The sequence below is a fragment of the Myodes glareolus genome, chromosome 14 (assembly GCF_982192425.1).
Source record: "Myodes glareolus chromosome 14, mMyoGla1.1, whole genome shotgun sequence".
Lineage (NCBI taxonomy): Eukaryota > Metazoa > Chordata > Mammalia > Rodentia > Cricetidae > Myodes > Myodes glareolus.
The window spans coordinates 34,126,863-34,139,225 of NC_142039.1; positions in this window are offsets into that span (position 1 = coordinate 34,126,863).

Sequence of the window (12,363 nt, forward strand, 5' to 3'; positions counted from 1 at the left end):
TATCAGCAGTGGTGGATTCCCCTTAATCATGGATTCAAAACTTAACAAAAGGCTCAAGGACGTCCTTGTTCCCCCCAAAATAGCATGTTGGGTTCTTCAGGGCTGCGCAGATTTTCTCATATGCATGTGTTCTGTGTTATGATGTGTTATGTATTATGATGTGTTATAAAAATAGCAGGCACAAAATTAAGATGATGCAAGTAGTGTTTTTAATCTCTTATCGAATTTTCATGAATAATCTAAGTGTAGTAGTTCAAAGTATGAATTAAGTTTATATTAATGGACTTTTAAATAATCACCGTTTCATAATTTGTGTGCTCAAAATAATTCTCATAATGTGTTAATGACTTCCAATCTTAAACTTATGCCAAGTAGTAGATATTTAGTAAATAATTTAGATCATTTCCAGGTAAGGAACTGTTAAAATATTTATTACTAGACATAAATCTAAACTTACTTTTTTTTTTACTTTTTCCTTTTACAGGGAGACTAAAAATATTTGAGTTCACTTATAGAGTTTTCTGGCTATAGTAAAAATTATAAAGAATATATAGACATTGTGACACAGAAGGATATAAACTGTGTTGTCCTCTATAGGGCGCTGGTGTCTAACAAAATGTCACTACACAGCCGCTCATGTCCAACCTTCTATGCAAGTTAAGGTCACTAATGACTGAAATGAATTATAAGAAAAAAATCACAAGGATCAATGAAAGTGACATTCTATGAGAAGTATACAACTCTTAGATACGGAACAAAGGACTCTAAGTTAGCACACCTCAGATGCTCACATTCTCCATCTATTACAGAACTATTTGTAAAATAGCCAATATACGGCATCAACCCAGATGTTCACCAAGAGACGAATTGATTTTAAAATGGGATATATATATATATATATGCAGTCGAGTTTTATTAAGTTATAAAAAAATAAATTTATGATTTTCAAGAAAATGGACAGATGTAGGGAAAGAGTGAGGTCCTAAGTGGATGTGTGTTGTTGGCATTGTCACAACCATGTCAAGGACCGTAATGCCTCAGACCCATGAGAAATTGCCCAAGCCTTTCCCAGGTGAGACCCAGAGCTATGGCAAAGCCTTCCTCTGGCTGAGTGCAAATGTTGGCGGTACGTATAGAAAATGTCCACCTTAGCATTTTCTCCTGGAGTTTTTATGGCCTGAAGAGTGTTCTCCTGTAGATTACTCCTACTGAGATGAGCTAATACTTATTCAGCTGTGTTTACTAACCCTGCCTCCTTGTTGACTTGTATGTAATAATACTACGTCCTTGTTCATGTATATTTCAATAGCCCCTCCTCCCTGCTCAACTCTATGTAATAAGCACCCTGAGCTTCTGGGGTGTTGTGCTTCTCCACCAAAGACCTCAGACCACAAGACTGCATTTTTCTGGGGGTCCACATGTTTGCCTGTCCTTCATTGCCTTACTGCCCTGGTCAGGCCAATCCTTGGATCTGTGCAAGATGTGGCAGGTAGAAATGGAAGCCTTCATGTTATGCAAGGTAAATCAGACTCAAAGACTAATACCATGTGCTTGTTCAGATATGTGGAATCCAAATTTAAATATGGAGACACACCATGTGTATACAGATGAGACTAAAGCAGGAGGATGGCATATCTAGGTGAAGGGAGGAAAGGGAGCAGCAAGCGAGGAAGGAGCAGAAGAGGCTTGAATGAGCAAAGCATGATATATTTGCACGAAACATCACCGTTTTTGCATGCTACCTAAAAGCACAAACATTCCTAAAAAAAAAAAAAAACAGAACACATATAAAAGGCAATCATGTGAACAATGTAGGGTGCATGTCACATACAAAAGGCAAACATGTAAATATCATAGGGTGCATGTTCTAAAGAGACAGCTTTGTTCTGAAGTACTGAGGAGTGTTTCCAGAATGATAAGAAAAGACGTGGAGAATGAACCCTGAGCGGATGTGGAAACCTAAAGGTTTCCAACAGCGATGTGTTTTGTGTGGTCCAAGCTGTCCAAGGCTGAATTCGTTTGCTTTATGATTTTTTTTTAAAGTGAGTTTTAATACCCATGGTGCTGGGATGCAGAGTGAAAGTGTAGTTGATCCCCCCCCCCCCCCCAGCCATCTGCCATGGGTTACAAAGTGTTCCTGGTTTTTTTGATCTGCTTGTAATAAAGTATTGCAAAAATGTTTTTGTTTTCTGAGTAACCTTTCTGGGAAACACAGGTCAGGATTGCTTTCTATTCTGTGATAAAACTTCACCACTATAAACAGACTGGGGAGGGAAAGGTCTGTTTCCCTTTACAGATTCCTGATTCCTGTCCCTCTTGCTGGGAAGTCAGGGCCAGGAATCCCTGCAGGAACCTGGAGGCAGGAACTGAAGCAGAGGCCACAGGCTGGCTTCCTCCCCCTTGGTTTGCTCAGCCTTCTTTCTTATGTGACCAGCACCACCTGCCCAGAGATGGCACCGCCCACAGTGGGAGGGGCCTCTCACACCAATAATTAACCAAGAAAATGTCCCACAAACTTGCCCATAGGTAGCATTATTGATCCGTTTCCCTAGTTGAGTTCCCTCTTCCAAGGTGACCCTAGCCTGTGTCAAGTTGTCGAAACACTCACCACCACAAACACGGATTTTATTTCTTTTTATAATAATTCTTTGTCTGCCACACAGACTTAGTTGTGTGCCCAAGAGAATGAAGTTACCTTATTTTACAAGACGGTTTCTAAATTTTTGTAAACATGTTACCTCCTAAACTTATTTGTAAAATATTTTTGTCACTTTGCCTAAAGAGATAACCATGTATTATTTCATGGTGGCCTATGATACTATGCAGTCATAATTCAAACCTTGAGGTATTTCTGACATTTTGCTGTTAGACAACACAAATATGTTGCATATATTTTGTATATAGATATATTGACACCTGCTTTTTCTCAAATCAAGCTTTATCACAATATTGATTTCAGACGAATTTTAGCATTTCTGAAAGAACCCCTGAAAAACCTTAAAATTCTCATGAGACATAAGTGTTAAAACATAATTATACGGGTTCAACAACACACGAAACATTGCCCAATAAGAGACGAACAATCTTCCCTAGGTCACATGCATACAGGCAAAATGTTAACAGTATATATGCTTCCAGAATTGTATTAAATTTCCCAAAGTTAAAGTGAGACTTTAAAAGAGAGAACTGGGAAATCAACCAAACTGTCTCGTCTGTTTGGGGACATTGCTTCATTATTTAGAAGCACATTCAGCCCAGCGAGACCTCTCAGCTGGCTGTTTGTTCTCTGGACTCAGAGACTGCTGTGGGCTCCAGCCCTTCATCTCTGGCTTCCCTTTTCTCTCTTATGTGGGCTCTTCTTTTCCCGTATAGATCTCTCATCTTTCAGGCTCTACTTTGTGCCTTCTCTCTACAGCTCTCAGCCCAGACTCTTGTCTGAAGTGTCTTGAAGAGCTTGAAATGTAGGAAAAGTAGAGGTCTTCCAAAGGGACCAAAACCACAACCAAACAAACGAACAAAACCAATGGTGGATGCCAACAATAATAACACATAGTCTCATTCGAAAGTTTCTGTCTAAAGGAGAGTCAGGGGCTTCAACCTTCCTCCCATACAATCTGAGAATTCTCTAGTCAGGGAGGAAACTGATCTCTGACTTTGGGACACTGAGAGAAAAATGATGCTAGCAAACTTTATTCAATTCCCATTTACCCAGTTTTTGCCTTTAGCCCTTTTGCTAGCACGTTAGCCTTACTTCTGGTTAAACCATGAGTGCCTCATTCTTGAGTCTCCTATGTATGTGTGAACACGTTGTCTTTCTTTCTGAGACTCTGTTCATTGTTGATCTCAGGCTTCCAAATTCTCAGACATAAAAGGGAGGCTGCAAAGTTTGCCCCCCCCCAACATTGTTTGCCTGTCTGTAAACTCCTAACAACTCTCACGTGGAGCATGAGATACAGAAGTGGACAAAAGCTACCGGTGTGTGATGGCTGTTTCTAACGTTGGCAGTCATGGAAAATGTGCAGTGAGGTTGAAGGCTACGCGGGGAAGATGGAGTCAAAAGAGCGCAGCCTTCAGAAAGAACTGAGTCCAGGTCAAACTCCGTAGGTGGCTCCAGTTCAGTTCCTGGGCTCTGCAGGAGACAGACAGGGATGTGTTCAGATGATAAATGAACTCTCGCTGTCGGCTTGTTGTGAAGACAAGATGAATGATCCATGCAGAGCATAAGTCTCAGATCCCACAGCATGCAAGCGCTTGGCTGTTAATGACTGTTATTGTGAACTTGCTCTATAACCCTGAGCAAGCTAACTGAGCTTTCCGAGTCAATTTACCATAGCGGGGCACACACGGATATTTGAAAATGCAGTGGCAAAATCTAAGCAAGGTACTGTGTGTTTGTCATAGTTTCCGCCAAATAACAGGTTCTCTCTGATTGGCGCTTTAAGCTCCACTGGAGATCATAAAGGCTAATGAGATGAGCTGTGTGTTGGGTGGAATATTCTCACAGAAGCATGGCACATGGCTCCTTTAGGATGCAGATGTTTGAGATGGCCTGAACACCACAATTAAACTTGATTGTGATCCGTTAATGCTTTTCTTGACATGCTATTTTTCCCTATCAAAACCTGGTCCAAACTCCATCTCTCAGCCCTTACCTCACTGCCCATGACAGGTTCATCCTGGTTGGGGAAATGGTGGCCTCTAATACCCAAACTCCCCATCAGAATTGCCTAAGAAGCAGGTTCTTTTTTAGCTCTGCTGCTACAATCGCTGGGGGACCGTCTTGGCTAGGTGTAGCTATAATCAAGTCTAAACCCAGGGTATGGGAATGAATCATGCAAATGAGGCTTTGGCAGAGCTGGTCCAAGCACAGCCTGCTGGGAGAGACACTGCCATTAGCATAGAGACTGAAACCAACCATAGGGGCAAATGGAAAGAGAATGAGGTCCCCCATTCTCTGAAAACTAGAGAAAGCTCCTTGGATCCTTGGATTCTTCCATCTGGACCCGAGGGGACAGGAATACGCTAGGGCCAGGGCCATGGAAATAGACTCTATTGGGGTATTGTCAAAGAACTCTCTTTAATGTTTCTTAGTAACTCTTAATCCCTTGGTTCCCTGTGTATTTAACATTCTCAGCCACATGGTTTTGAATTGTTCTGTTTACTTAGTAACCTCACACTGGAGTTTGGCTGCATCTATTTCCGTTTATAGAATGAGTAATTGTGAGTTCCTGGTAACAGGCAATGCAGGGAAAAGGGTAACAGACACCACCTCCTCTATGAGCGCAGCTGCAAACAGGACGGACCCATTACACATTTTGTATCTAAACTTTAATTTCACAAAAGTCGCATTTTATTAACAACATTCTGAAGATGAATGAAGGGAGCCAAAGGGACGACTCAGCTAAGAACACGTGCTGTCTCTTCCACAGGACCTTAGTTTGATTCCCAGAACCTACCTTGTGGGCAGTTCACAACCAACTGTAACTCCAGATCCAGGGGATACCATGCCCTCTTCTGGCCTTCAGGGGCTCTCAGACATATGGTGCCTACACACACACACACACACACACACACACACACACACACACACACACACCTTTAAAATGAGTGAGAGAAGAGAGGAACAGAGAGACGAGAGAGGTGTGTATCGGGGGATATAGATTCACTTGTCCAGAACAGGGATTAGGAAATGAAGTCCTGGCCACAACTGGTCACAGAGGAGCATGATGACAAAGCCACCCTCCTTGAGGGCAAAGGCAAGTGTGCTAGTTACCCAGAGATGGAGAGCTAAGGTCCTGTCCGCTCACCTCTTCTTTAGCTGTGGGACCACGATGTGCCCATCTAATAAACAAGATGTCCAAGACTGAATGAATTACATAGGATACCAGCATCAGGACCAGGCTGTACATTATGATTCCGATTCCAAACTCAGGGAAGAGATCAGCTAGTTAAATACTGGGACTGGACAGAAGTCCAGTCAGAAGATAAAATGGAGAGGATGTCAAAGGGAACCAGCTGGCTAGAAAATGCATCCTACATCTAGGTAGGAAAGAGCTGTGCGTGACTGGAGTGGGGGCTGTGCCGATACAGGGGCAGGAAGGACGACAGCTAGGACACACAGCCCACACCCACAAAAGAATCTGGGTTTGGGGGCCCAGATCTGGACTTTGGAGAGTAGTAAGCTGGGACATATGCTTTGGAGAACGTGGAAGAAAGTGGATAGGAGGTTATGATGCCAAGTTCAGAATGTAGCTTTCCTGGGCGACTAAGCCTGACAGGCAGCGGTAACAGAACTCTTGAAACCGACGACACCGCCTGTTGCATGGTGTTAGCAGGAGTACCAGCGAAGGTACCCGTAGTGCCTTCGGGTACCAGCCTAGGCAAGAGAAAGGAAAAACAAAACACGTCTCCGGAACAAGCTACCATCACTCTCTACTCTCCCGGAACATAAGTGCCGGTCCTCCTTCCGGGCGACCCTTTGCACACCAGGGAAGCCCCCAGCTCCTGGGTCGTCGAATCGCAGCTCATTTTCTGCCTTGCTTCGCTGTGCTGCTTCTGCCACCGCGCGGCGACACGCGGAACCGCCGCCCACAGTTTCGGGCTTTAACTTGGCTTTGACCCCACGGGCAGGATCGTACCTGTTGGGTGTTAGCGAGGACCTACAGGAGAGGAGAAGGAACGTCTTGGTTCAACTATTCCAGGCATGCCGCACTTACGATCAGGATGAAGCTGCTTTAAAGGGGCGCCGCTTCGCTGAGTGACTTTCCTGGATTTGAGCCAGTCTCTTCGTACGGAACACAAACAAGGATTCCCGGGAGACACAGGCTGGATTGGCCGATCTGTGGTGACAGGGGTGCTGCCGCTGACAGGGTGGGTCAAGGCCCAGTTTGGCATCTCTACTGCGCAGCAGCAGCCGGCAGAGAGCCAATCCAACATTCCCAGTGTCATTTTTCTCTTCTGAGACAGAAGTTTCTTCTCTCCCTCTTTCTTTTTCTGCACAAGCAGTATTGCTTCCCGCAGGCCTTTTTGGGAGGCAGGGCATGAGGCCTGCCCAGGGAACCTTGGGTTTGAGGGGAAAGCGGTTCTGCCTTGTGCAAACCTGTTTCCTCAACTTCACAGTGGGCAGTGTCTCTCCACAGAGGCGGCGAAGAAGGACTGAAGCTTCTTTGCCCTGTATTTACTTCTGCTCCACGCGGCCCACTAAAGCTCTCCTTCCACATGTTCCCTTGGTTCAAAACGTCTGCCTTCTCTGTATTCGGGGAATGTTTAAAACACGGGTACAAGAGCAATCATGACGACCAGAAGGGCAGGGATTGTAGTGACCCCAGTGCTGCGGGATGCCCAAGAAGGAGGAAATTGGGATCTTGAAAAGCAGAGAGGGGTCATCAGGTCCGTGTTGGCGTCTCTCCAGAGATGGCAGAGAAGGAAGACTACATCTGTGTGCACTGCAGGGCAAAGGACACCAAGCCGAAGGTAAAAACAAAACACACTTCATGTAATTCAGGACTCCAACAAAGAGAATTTCCTCGATCTCAGCAAAGCGACAGGACTGGGGTCAAGCCAGCCTGTACACGGTGCTATTTCTATTCCTTGCAGAATCATTTTTCCAGAACTGTTTGGAAAAAAAAAAAAGAAAAAAAACTAAAAAAATGTTGACACTTTTTGTGTTTTTTTCCTTAAGAGCTGTTTGTGGTTGTTGAAGTTTGAACTGTGAACTGTTTTTGCAGGGGTCTGCTGATTTAAAAGGTGTTGGAGTTTTCACCTTCCGAGTACAGCATTAACATGGCCCTTCTGCCTGGGACAGACCAATATAAGAGATCAGCCCAGTTTCAGGGCCCAGCACAGGCACCAGAATTCCAGTAACCCTCACGGAGCAACTGTTCTTTTTTACCCTGTTACCACATCGGGGGATTTTAAGTTTTTCACTTTGGAGTCTGTCCTTTTCTTTCTCTACTTCTTTTCCTTTCTGGTAGGCTAGGTTTATTTATCTGAACAATAACTTATATGCTGGTTTCAGTGGCTGTACTTAAAACAAAGCAAACTTCTCAACAGTGTGTTGGTGTGTTAGCATTTGCTAATGTACAGGACGCCATGTCTAGTTTCTGGTGTCGCTGATGAACTAGCAGTGTAGAAAGAGACTGCGCTGTAAGTAATCGCCACGACTGTATTCTCTCTTTGTCCCTGCCCATTTTTCCTTCCTTATTTTTTTTAGATTGTATCAAACGTTGCAGTTTATATTGTGAAATAATAAATCCTTGGTCCTATTGAAAAAAAAAAGCAGAGAGGAAGAGAGGTGGAGTTAGAGTTAGCTGGCCAGTGTCACATGCTTGGCCAGTGTGAAGGCACAGTCTGAGCACTGTCCAGAGGGAAACAAGCCAGCAAGAAAGGGGTCCTCCTCGAGGGTCTTGATTCCAGATTTCTGGGCGAGAGAAAGGTCACGAACAAAGTCTGGGTGAGGGAGAAGCTTCCAGACAGGACGTCAGGAGCAGAGCCTATTAGGGGAGGGAAGGAGAAGAGCCCAGCCAGAGCACCAGGAGAAAACCGACTTCCTCTGACATCACGTGCTCTGGGAAGCAAGTTTGTGTGAATGGGAAGCTTAGAGTCAGAATTAGTCTCCTGGGACCCTGATTCAATTTTTAAAAATTGAGAATTTCATGCAAGAATATGATGTACTTGCCTCACTTGCTCTTCTCCCTCTACATATTCCAGTACCTTCTCTGGATGCTTCCTCTCTTGAATTTTGCATCTCTTCTTTTATAATTATCCTCTCTCTCTCTCTCTCTCTCTCTCTCTCTCTCTCTCTCTCTCCCTTTTTCTCCCCCCCCCTCTGTGTGTGTGTTTGTGTGTGTGCACAACTTGCCAATTAGTACTGACCATGTATTTATATCTGATCATTTAAGATCGGAGGCTCCTTCCTGAAAAAAAAAAAAAAACAGACAAGCAAACAAACAGGTTCTCCATTTCTCACTGGTCACTGACTGCCTATAGCTTTTCATCTAGGTTTGGGGCCTGGTGAGATTTTCCTCCGCTCACATTGACATGTTGACTGGTGTGCTCTTTGCACGTTGCTTTGAGAGCTCATGGTGGCAACAACGCTGTCCTGTCCACAAGACACTATCTTGCACTCGTTGTCCTGGTCCTCCGGATCTTATATTCTTTCCAACCTGTCTTAAGAGATGTTCCCTGAATCTTAGGTGTAGGGTTGTAGATGCCTTAGTTGGTATTATGAACTCTAAGGCCACTTATAATCGGCTGTGGATCTAACAATCTCCGTCTGCTACAGAAAGAAGTGACTTTGTTGAGAGCTAAATGTATCTATGGTATAAGAGTAAGTATTTAGAGGGCAGCTGGAAATGACATTAGTTTAGTAACATGGCAGTATCCTCTGAAGCGTATGAGTTCTCCATTCGTGAGTTCATGGCTAGGTTTATAGCATCAGGCGTGAGTTCGCTCCAGTTGAGCGGGCTTTAGGTTCCATTAGATAGTTGTTGGTTGCCCACAAGACACAAGTGTAACTCTGACACTACTGGAATGTCTTACTGGTCTGGTCATTGCTGTGGTTAATAGGATTTAGAGTTGGGTGGGACTGATAACTTTCATAGCATGTGTTTATACCATGAGAGAGAGCCCCAAGGAAGAGGTTTTCAGGTCAGTACCAGCCTCATTTCTGCAACTCCTGTGACCAAAGAGCATGGTGTCTTCAGCAGAAAGGTCTTACCATCATTTATGACATGCCAGAAGAAGCAACAGCCAAGGTGCATATTGTTTGGGTGTCTCTTGCCACCCTGCTCCCACCAGTCCAAAACCTCAGAGAAAGAAATCACTTGCATGATACTGTATTTGTTTGCTTCTTTTCCTTCCTTCCTTCCTTCCTTCCTTCCTTCCTTCCTTCCTTCCTTCCTTCCTTCCTTCCTTCCTTTCTCCCTTCCTTCCTTTCTCTTTTAGGTTAGTCTTTGGCTTCTCTGGAGAACATCAATCCACCGTTAAAACTACATCTGTTTCTCTGTCTACCTATCTTCTGCATATCATGGCTTGAATAAAAAATGCCCCCACATTTGGTATTTGGGTCATGGGTATTTGAAAACGTGGCCTCCAGATGGTGGCTCTGTTTGGGGAGGTTTAGGTGACGCAGCCTTGCTGGAAGAAGTACACCACCAAGGGCGGGCTTTGAGATCAAAACGCCTTGCCTTCTTCCAGTTCATTCTTTCTGCCTTCTGCTGTGGTTCAGATGTGAGCACTCAGTTTTCTGCTCCTGCCCCCATGCCTGCCACTTGCTGCCTTGCTGTCTTCCCTATGATGGCCTTTCACCCCCCCGGAACTGTGGACCCGAATAAACTCCTCCTCCTGGAAGCAGGCATAATTGGGGTGTTTTATCACGGCAGCAGAAAAAGATGCAAAGCACCTGTTTGTGTCTTCTCTGATTTCAGCCAATTCATTTCATCATTTGTAAGGTCATTCCGGTGTTTGTTCATGTCCTCTTCAAACTTAATTCATTCTTTGATTATGTTTGCAATTGTCCTTTTGAGTTCTGTGTCCTGAAGTGAACATTTCCATAGGACTGGTAGTCTTGGGGAGGGTGGCAGGCTGTCTTGGTTTTTTATATTGATTGTGGTTTTGGGGTGGGACCTGGGTGTGTGGATCTATTTCACTGGTTGGGTGTCTGATATGGGATTCTATCCTGCCAACGTTGAGTAGAAATTTTGTTTTGTTTTTGTTCCTGACAAAACTTGGTTGACTTTAGGTTAGTAGGAAGAGTGATTAGATCAGCCCTTCAGATACTCAGAGTTGAGTTTTTGCTGGAGAGACTAGGTCATTCTGGTTCAGTGGTTGCTGGTGTGTCAGGGCATTTTAGGGGTAGTGTCAGATAGGGTGAAGTCCAAGAAATCCCCCAGTGTGGATCCTGGCTGGGCTTGGAAAGGTAGCAAAGGAAAAAGGACAGACTGACTCACAGAGTAGGAGCATGAATGTGGTTTATAGCTTGATTTGGGCTGGGAGAGACTGCTGAATAAGAGGCCTGGGTCAAAGCCACCCAGAGTGTGTGGATGTGACTTCCAGCTGGGCCTGGACCTGTAGCAGTAGCAGAGGTGACAGCCCTGGATCAGTGCTCCCAGGGGAGTGAAAGTTTGACTCTCCTGGCTGGGTCTGGGCCAGAAGGGCGTGGCGTCAGGTGAGACTTTTGGGTGGGACTCAACAAGGAAACACAAGGCACGTGGATGCGGCTCCTCACTGGGACTGGGCCATTTCATTCACTTCTTAAAACTGAAATTCCTTATCCTTAAGCCAAAAGAAAAAGACAGAGTGGAAAAAAGTAGAAATCTAACGGACTGTTCCAGACAGGACTTGGTGCTGCTGGGTGCTTCTTGTTCATAGATGGTTAGAGTTCTGCTCATCTTTGACTTCTTTACTTTCATCATGCAGCAAAGAAAATCTCTTGTCATTAAGAATCACTCAGGCTGATACAGCCAATTCTATCGTTAATTTCAGCCTTATCTCTGGAATGAAGTCTTGTGGGGGAGGTCCAAAGACAAAGGCATAGAAACAATGAAGAGATTTGTTTAATTGGGGGCTGGAAGGGTGGCGGGGTGGAGGGGTAGAGGGCAGGTAAATTTCACTACCAACGTGTTCAGGGAGAAGGATGGGAATGGTGGTTACACATCGCCCCCTGGTGTTCATAGGTGCTTATTGCACCCAAGCTGCCTCCTAAGGACCCCATACTGTAGACTGACTGCTTTATTTCCTTCCGAGGTGTTTGAACTTACAGGCATTCTTCCTAATAGTCAGTGACTACGACCAGTCTCCTAGTTTACTAACGTTCTTTGACACCTGCTGGCCACACAGACCCACAGGGGAAAAAAAGTCACAGGAAAAGAGAAATAAGTTCTTTCCCTTTTCACTGCATTCTCTACTCCCTGGCTTCTATTGCAGTAAACCAGATTATCGACTTGAATTGTGATGAAAAGCTCTAAAGATTCATATGCCACGGAAGTATTAATTAATTAGTTTTACTTATTGTTGGGGCATTGCAGACATCGCTATCTGTCATGTGACCAGGAAGTGTGCAAGTCCCTTAGCCTGACTGTGCACTGTAGCAAGCTCTCAGTGCTCAGAGGACCATCTAGACACCATCGATCTGATCCCAAGTGCTGGGAGTGGGGTGGAGGACTCAAGCTTTGGGAATGCATTGCCACTGGGCCAAAGCTTTGAGAGAAGCCAGCGCTGGGGATGCTCTAGGGGAGGAGGGCTGGAAAAGCTGTTTCATGAGAGCGCTTCTGAAGATTAATGTGATGCCATAGGCAGAGTGTTAAGAGCAGTGTTTGCACAAATGCAGCAGTCAGTGCTGAGCACCGGGACCCCAAAGGGCTC